This window comes from Haemaphysalis longicornis, unplaced genomic scaffold, assembly GCF_048455015.1.
Source record: "Haemaphysalis longicornis isolate Haplotype H1 unplaced genomic scaffold, Haemaphysalis longicornis Haplotype H1 scaffold_17, whole genome shotgun sequence".
NCBI classification, from domain to species: Eukaryota; Metazoa; Arthropoda; class Arachnida; order Ixodida; family Ixodidae; genus Haemaphysalis; species Haemaphysalis longicornis.
The window spans coordinates 1,027,582-1,034,856 of NW_027526276.1; the positions used below are offsets into that span (position 1 = coordinate 1,027,582).

General features: G+C 48.1%; 1 long non-coding RNA gene across 1 annotated transcript; it reads left to right on the forward strand.

Annotated features, from left to right (window-relative positions):
- The first annotated feature begins 5,347 nt into the window (after positions 1-5,347).
- On the forward strand, positions 5,348-7,054 carry LOC144166338 (uncharacterized). Its single transcript, XR_013321646.1, has 3 exons — positions 5,348-5,464; positions 6,603-6,732; positions 6,863-7,054. It is a non-coding gene; the product is annotated as an uncharacterized LOC144166338 (long non-coding RNA).
- Positions 7,055-7,275: the final 221 nt, after the last annotated feature.

The following is a 7,275-nucleotide window of genomic DNA, read 5'->3' on the forward strand; positions in this document are numbered from 1 at the left end:
TATTGGAACAACATAGGTGCACCTGTAAAGATACTTTTATTCAAAATGAAATGACACACATGCAGTTCACTTCTTTTTGAATGTCTTGGCCTTTCGCGCTGCGTCTTTCTTTTGCGCCTCACCCTAAATGGCATCATTCTTTAACTTACAGTAGTTATTTAACAGCGTGTTTGTAGCCGCGTTCACTACTAGCTTAACAACAGTTTCTGGCTTGTGTTCATTCTCACAGGTTTCGATGTCAATGTCCTCTTTCAGCAGGGATACTCCGTAGAGCTCACAATCAGACGCTGGTTAGAGCACGACAAAAACTGTTGTGCATTTTCCGCAGCTGAAAGTTTTTCAACAACCAACTTTGTGATTAGGACAATATGTACAGTACATGGCCTTGGAAATTTCAAGCCACCCCTAGTCAGGTTGGAAATCATCTTGAAGTCTTCGACTTCTATGTCTCTGTCTTCAAAAACCAGCGTGCTGCAACACGATGCACATGCAAGCTTTTTCATGGCAGCATGTGCACAGTAGCCAGCAACGTAGGCTATAGCGTCGATATCAGACTTGCATCCGGTGACGTCTTCCTCTCTAATAAGTATAACCACAGAGCGTTCGTACTGCTGCGGAGATTCTTCGGGATCGCTATCAACGGAAGACTCCCACTGCGGAATCGTCAGAAGCTTTTGAAGTCGAAGCTTCTTTTCCGACTCAAAAATCTGCCGCACCGAAACATGATATTGGGCGCCAGCAAGCTGGCGGTAGCGGCCAAAGCGGTCTTCGAGTGCGTCTGTTTGAAATTTTCCTAGGAGAACGTACTTGAACTTGAGTTCTTCCAGACAGTATCGTGAGAGCTCGACAAGGGAATAGCAAGTAAGCCTCAATGCAGTGTGCGTCTCCCTTGTCATGGTGCCGCTGCTGAGGTCAATGCTCTTCCAAGCGTCGAGCCATTCGACGATGCCATTAAGGAAAGTCAGCTGATGGCCATCTATCGACTGTACTGGCTCTTGCATGGCATCTTTCAGTCTATGTCCTTTGAAGGGACTCTTGACGTTCACAACCTTCCACCAAGTTACGATAATGTTTATGAAATCAGCAGTGGACTAGGCGTGAACCAATTTGAGTGCCGCACCGCGCGTCTCTAGGGCATTTGACACAAAGGGATTAATTACGTCCAAAGCAAGCTTCACGTTCTGCCGTTCCATGAATGTTGGGTTTACAGCTTTGGCGTTCAACTTGTAACCAACTTTCAAAAGCGAAAACTTTTCAGATGAATACAGCTCCCGTACTGCATCAAAGGAAGCACCCTTCATTCGGGGTGGACCATCAGGCCTTGCCCCTGACAAGGACACTTGTGGATAAAAAAACGCAAGTCCCTGGGTTCTTCTGATTGATCCAGTTATTCCTGATGCACTTGAGAATGTATACTGGATCTACAACATAGAACAAGGGACGGCTTTTGTCAGCAGGATGTGGGTATACGATGCTGAGCTGAGGGCTTTCAGCGAACAGGGACATCCTTTTGCGATTGATTGCATTGTTGTCTGTAATGACAGCCACTACCATCAGCCCTATTTCTTCCATCTTTAAGATGATGCCTTTTGTGAACTCATGCAAGGTTTCTGCAGACAGCCTGCTGACAGGCAGTATATGAACAACATCTTTGTTCGATGAGAGGAGAGACTGGATCATGAAAACGTGACAAGTAGTGGCTGGCTCTGATGAATGAGCAGAAGATCCAGCTATGGAGCCACCTTTGAAGTCAAAATAAGGCTTCACGTGTATTTCGTCTACCATCATGGTAACAGTCTTCTCATGGGGCTCTAGCCATTTTGCCCTTTCACGAATGTAAGAGAGGAACTGTGCCTCGTTTTGTTCTTTTGAGGGGTCCCCTTCGTACTTTGAGCAAAGGCGGCGCAAAGTTGATTGGTGAGGCAGAATTAGCCCTGACTTGGATCTTGCGAAGTGGTATGCATGTGGAGATATAGAATGCAGAAGGCTCGCGAAAACGAGAAGCTCTGCACTGTACCGACGACGTTTTCCCACCACAAGCTTAATTTGCTCAACCAAGAACTTGATCAATGCACCCTCCTCTGTGGTGTCTGTGTTCTGTGCGAGTTCATTCAGCAAGGATAGAACAAACTTCAGAACTGTTACTGTCGTCTCATCCGTTACTTCTCGTACCTTGGTTGAGTGTTTTTCGAGCTTTTCAAGCAGCAGAGACAATGAATTAATGTCTCGTACTTTGTGTGGTACTGCACTGCAGCAGGGTAGTGATTGGAGCTTTAACATTCCAGCGTGCACAGAGAGCGTAAGGTCGGGGAGAACCGTAACAGAAGCTTCCACATGGGGTGAAGGCGCAGCTTCAATATGAAGAAACATTATACACTGTTCATTCACTTTGACAGTCCAAAACGCTACATTTCAGATGCCAGGAAGCTTCGATTTTAAATCTTCACAAGATGACACAGTATTCCTGCTTTCCTCTAACCCGCTTGTCTCCAAGGAATTTTCTATGGCCTTTTGAAGTGCGTCATTGTCAATCCTAGCTCGCTTGGATGCAGGCGACTCGCGATGGGAAGGCGTAGTAGTCAAATATGTCGGGCAGTTTGGAAAAACTGTCGGCACCGCGCCTTCCTTTAAGTAAACTCTGGCGCTCTTGACCTCAATAGTTTTTTCTGTAGCTTCGTCACAGTGACTGAGCGTGGTGACGAGGTCACTTGGTTGAAAGTGGAGCTCGCAGACCTGGGCAACAAGGAAAACAAGAATGAGCAGGTCACCACTTGAAAATTATTAATTTCGCGGGTAGCAGCGAGTTTACTTTTGATTTCGTACTGATATTTACTTGTGCACATCATACACTTGTCCCAGAATAAATATACAAACCACCGACTCGGTGGCAGCATTCATGTGGGTGTTAATTTATCATGACACAGTAAAAACGCTCGTTAAGTTTCATGGTTTCGGGGAGGATGCTTAGCAGCTCACCGTCGAATGTACGCTCGGTGTGAAGTCCTTCCGTGGTATAGCTCGGAGCCAACACTGCTTGCGACTTTCATCCCTTGGGAAAGAAAACACTCTCACTTTTGGGCCACCTTCATAGTTCCCGCGGCAACCTGGCGCGCAACACTTTCCCATTATGAAAAAAAAAAACGGGGAGTCGAGCACGCATTCACACAAATAACTCAACGCCCCCACACACGGAGCACAGGTCACTATCGTTGACGAGGTTTTCCCAGCAAGCCAAGAAAGCTCTGCCAGGAACAAAGCATGGCCACATGTTGCACAAAGCGGTGTACCAGCCGCAGTCTTGAGCTTCACTTCACACACATATGCCGCTGGGATCTCACGTAAGTTCCATCATGTACGGTGCAGAAATAACCATCCCTGCCGAGCGGCTGATTCCAGTACGTACACTTGACGAGCGTTACACCACGTTGCACAGCAAGCAGCCGCGTCGAGAACAAAGCGTCACCACGTTTCTAAAAGCGCTGCCACTCCACACACACACGCTGCTGAGATGATCTGACGCAAGTGCTGTCACTAGCGGTGCGCGAATCACTGTTGTTGACTTTGAGATAACTTGTAATCACAGCAAAACAGAGTTGCAAATTCAAACAAGGAAGACGTCTCACCGCCGCTAACCGTCCAGCCACTGACAGACCGTGCAGGCGGCGGGGAGGTGGTGTTGGTGGAGGTCGCCAGATGGTGCAGCGATACCGGACAACTAGTGTGACGTAGAGCGCCGACGGGCGAACCCGTGAACCGGCCTGAAGTAGAGGTGGCGTTGGGCAGGGCTCCCAAGCTCGGACGTTCCCTGTCTTCCCTATAGGCGGCGTAAAAATCTACGCCCCACGTGACCAACCTACAGCGTAGTTTTCGACCATCAAGTCCACCAGACGGCGCAACCGAAAGGTTACTATTGGTATAGAATACAAAACATTCATTCCGTGACTCAGAAAGCCAACAAAGTTCGCTTACAATGTTTTGTTAAAAATATTAGGAAGTTCCGCATCAAACATCCGTTGAGCACAAATGTACGCAAGTTTTTACGAACAGCCGACTGGTGCATCACCTCACTTCTGAATTCGCAACCACAAAGCCGACAATTCAAATTGAAACCGCTGCAACGGCCCGCCGTTTCTATGTGCGCGGAGCACTGGTTTCGTGACTGTTATTGCTGTTATGTCAGGCCTCTCAAGCTTGGACGTTCCCTGGTTTCCCTATAGGCGGCGTAAAAATCGACGCCCCACGTGACCAACCGACAGGGCACTTTTCGACCATCAAGTCCACCAGACTACGCAAGCGAAAGGTTACTTTTGGTATAGAATACAAAACATTCATTCCGTGACTCAAAGAGCCAACACAGTTCGCTTACAATGTGTCGTTTAAAAATATTATTAACAAGTTCCGCATCAAACATCTCTTCAGCAAAAATGTACGCAACTTTTTACGAACAGCCCACTGGTGCACCACCTCGTTTCTGAATTCGCAACCACAAAGCCGCCAATTCAAATTGAAACCGCTGCAACGGCCCACCGTTGCTATGTGCGCGGAACACTGTTTTCGTGACTGTTATTGCTGTTATGTGCTTTTTCGTCCATCAGTTGTTGAGAGGACTGGCAAAACACGGGAATTGAGTGCTTGTGGAGTGACAAATGTGGGAAATTCCGCATCGGAAGACCGCTGTCGAGGCCAGAATATTTCATTCTTCTAACAGAAGGTGAGTGTTATGCACTCCGCTAGAAAGACGGTGCAAATGAAACCGTTGTCGCCGTCAATACCTCATTCGTGCCCTTCGTTCGAAATCTTAGCGCAAGTGAACGAGTTGTTATGGCAAAAAAAATGTTGTCACAAAAGCGACGTACAATTGCAGCGATCGAAATGAAATGATGTCCTGGCCTCTGTAAATTTGCGGATGTCAATAAACGATTTGTTCTCACTTGCTGCTCACTGTGGTCTGTGCCAGTCGAGGCCATCTGGTCACCTGGCGTAACATCACTTCACTAGCGCGGCACAAGTAAACACGCGGCCAGCGTGCCAGCCAGGAACCAGCAGGTGCAGCCACGGCCGGACTCGACGCTCCTTTCGCGCGCGCGAGGAGGAGAGTCGAGTCCGGCCGTGAAGCAGCGAGCCGGCGGCCGCCGTGCGAGGGCAGCCATGTTATTAAGGAGCTCAAGCGGCCTGTGCAAAAAGCATCCGCCATGTTTACAAAGCCGTGTTTACAGCGCCATCAAGCGGGCATACTCGATAGTTCACGACGCCGCCACTACGCTTTTTCTGGCACTACAGGCAAAGCTAGACCTTTGCTTCTCTAAAATCCTCCCTGATCTGTGGTTATGTGCTTTTGCGTCCATCAGTTGTTGAGAGGACTGGCAAAACACGGGAATTGAGTGCTTGTGGAGTGACAACTGTGGGAAATTCTGCATCGGAAGACAGCTGTCGAGGCCAGAATATTTGATTCTTCCAACAGAAGGTGAGTGTTATGCACTGCGCTAGAAAGACGGTGCAAACAAAACCGTTGTCGTCGTCAATACCTCATTTGTGCATGACTTCCGCTGGAATATTGTCTTATTACTCTCAAGTGTCCTGGCCCCTCTCGAACATTTCTGACTATCTAGAACCCGAAAAGTTGTGGGCGCATTTGCCTCAACAAGTGCGGCATTATTTCGGATGGAACTTTTGAGGCTACCAAAAGACAGTAGTTCCCCCGAGCTTTACCTAACTGTTGCCTTTCTGCTTTGACGCGTTAGTGAGCATATAGTCAAAAGCGCTTTGCTACAACTAAAGTTTGCCTTCATAGAGACGTGGTAATGCGAGTTATATAATATTAGCATGCCTTGTGACAGATGATGCTTGCGTCATGGTTTATACGCGTGAACTCAAAAATACTGCGTTAGTTTTTTTAAATGCGAATGCATTTCTTAGTCGGGGGTTGTCGTGCTCCGTCGGCGTGCGCCTAGCAACAGCTGTGGTGTACCTTGCGCGAGAGAACACGAGATGCCACGAGCAAGCTCGCTTTCTTCTTCTTCTTCTCTACTTCCTCCTTGTTCAAAGCGCGTGCAAGTTCCTCTTTCTCCTCCTCTGCTTTTAAATGCGAATGCATTTCTTAGTCGGGGGTTGTCGTGCTCCGTCGGCGTGCGCCCGCAGGTGTTATCTCTCCGCGCTCCTCCTCGCCCCTAGCAACAGCTGTGGCGCGCCTAGCAACCGGAGCAGGTGGTAGCTCGGGTGGGAGTAGCGTAGGGCAAGGGGTGAGGAGGAGCGCGCTCGGGCGTGTGAGGGCGCTCGCATCGCGGAGCTCGGGTGGAGTAGCGGAGAGTGGGCGTGTGAGGGCGCTCGCATCGCGGAGCTCGGGTGGAGTAGCGGAGAGTGGGCGTGTGAGGGCGCTCGCATCGCGGAGCTCGGCGGGCTCTCTCTCCTCTCCGCGTACCCTCTCTCCGCTCGCTGCGCTCGGAATCTATATAATGCAGTGGAGCGCGCACCTGGCGCCTTGATAGCGATTCTTCATTAAGTACGCCATTAATAATAATTACTCGCACCGCACTCATCGGTGCACCCAATGCATTCGCATTTCCGCACGATCCCCTTCGGGGAGGTGCGGGGATTTTTTTCAGAGGTCGGTGTTCATTTAGACATTCTGGCTGAACCTTCAACATTGTCGGCGCACGCAACAACTGCACCAAGGACTGGCAGGCCATTTCAACTCTTCGTGCTTGCCTGATATGACAGCCATGCGCCTGACTGGTGTGTTTATGTATATTTAACTCCCACTTATATTTGTTTCTCTGAATTTGTGTAACATGATTCTCTTAACTATTCGTTCTTCCAATTTAATTTACATTTTTCATTCATTCCTTGATTTTTTTTTTTGCAGATACAACCAAAGAACAAGGAAGCACACACCGGAAGGCGACCAGATCAAGTTCTCAGCACGAGCAAATGTATTATGTTGCCTGTAGATAAATGTTACAAAGTGCCAGGTATTTTCACCAAATGTTAAAAAGAAGGTCAGCATATATCAATGCGTTCATACATGTGATGTGCATATTTTTGAGTATGAATGGAATAGTTGTTCAATTCAAGAACACGATATTCGGTGTCTAAAAATATTTAACTTCGGGCGAGTATTCTGTATACTGCAAATATTGACACGCATCAAAATGTGCAATGTGATATTGTTATCTAGCTAGCCACTAAGCTCACTCTAGCCCCGAAATTCAACGTTTATTAATAAATCACGATGTGTACACATTGGCAAATGTAAGGAAGCAAATGCGGGTTCTAGTT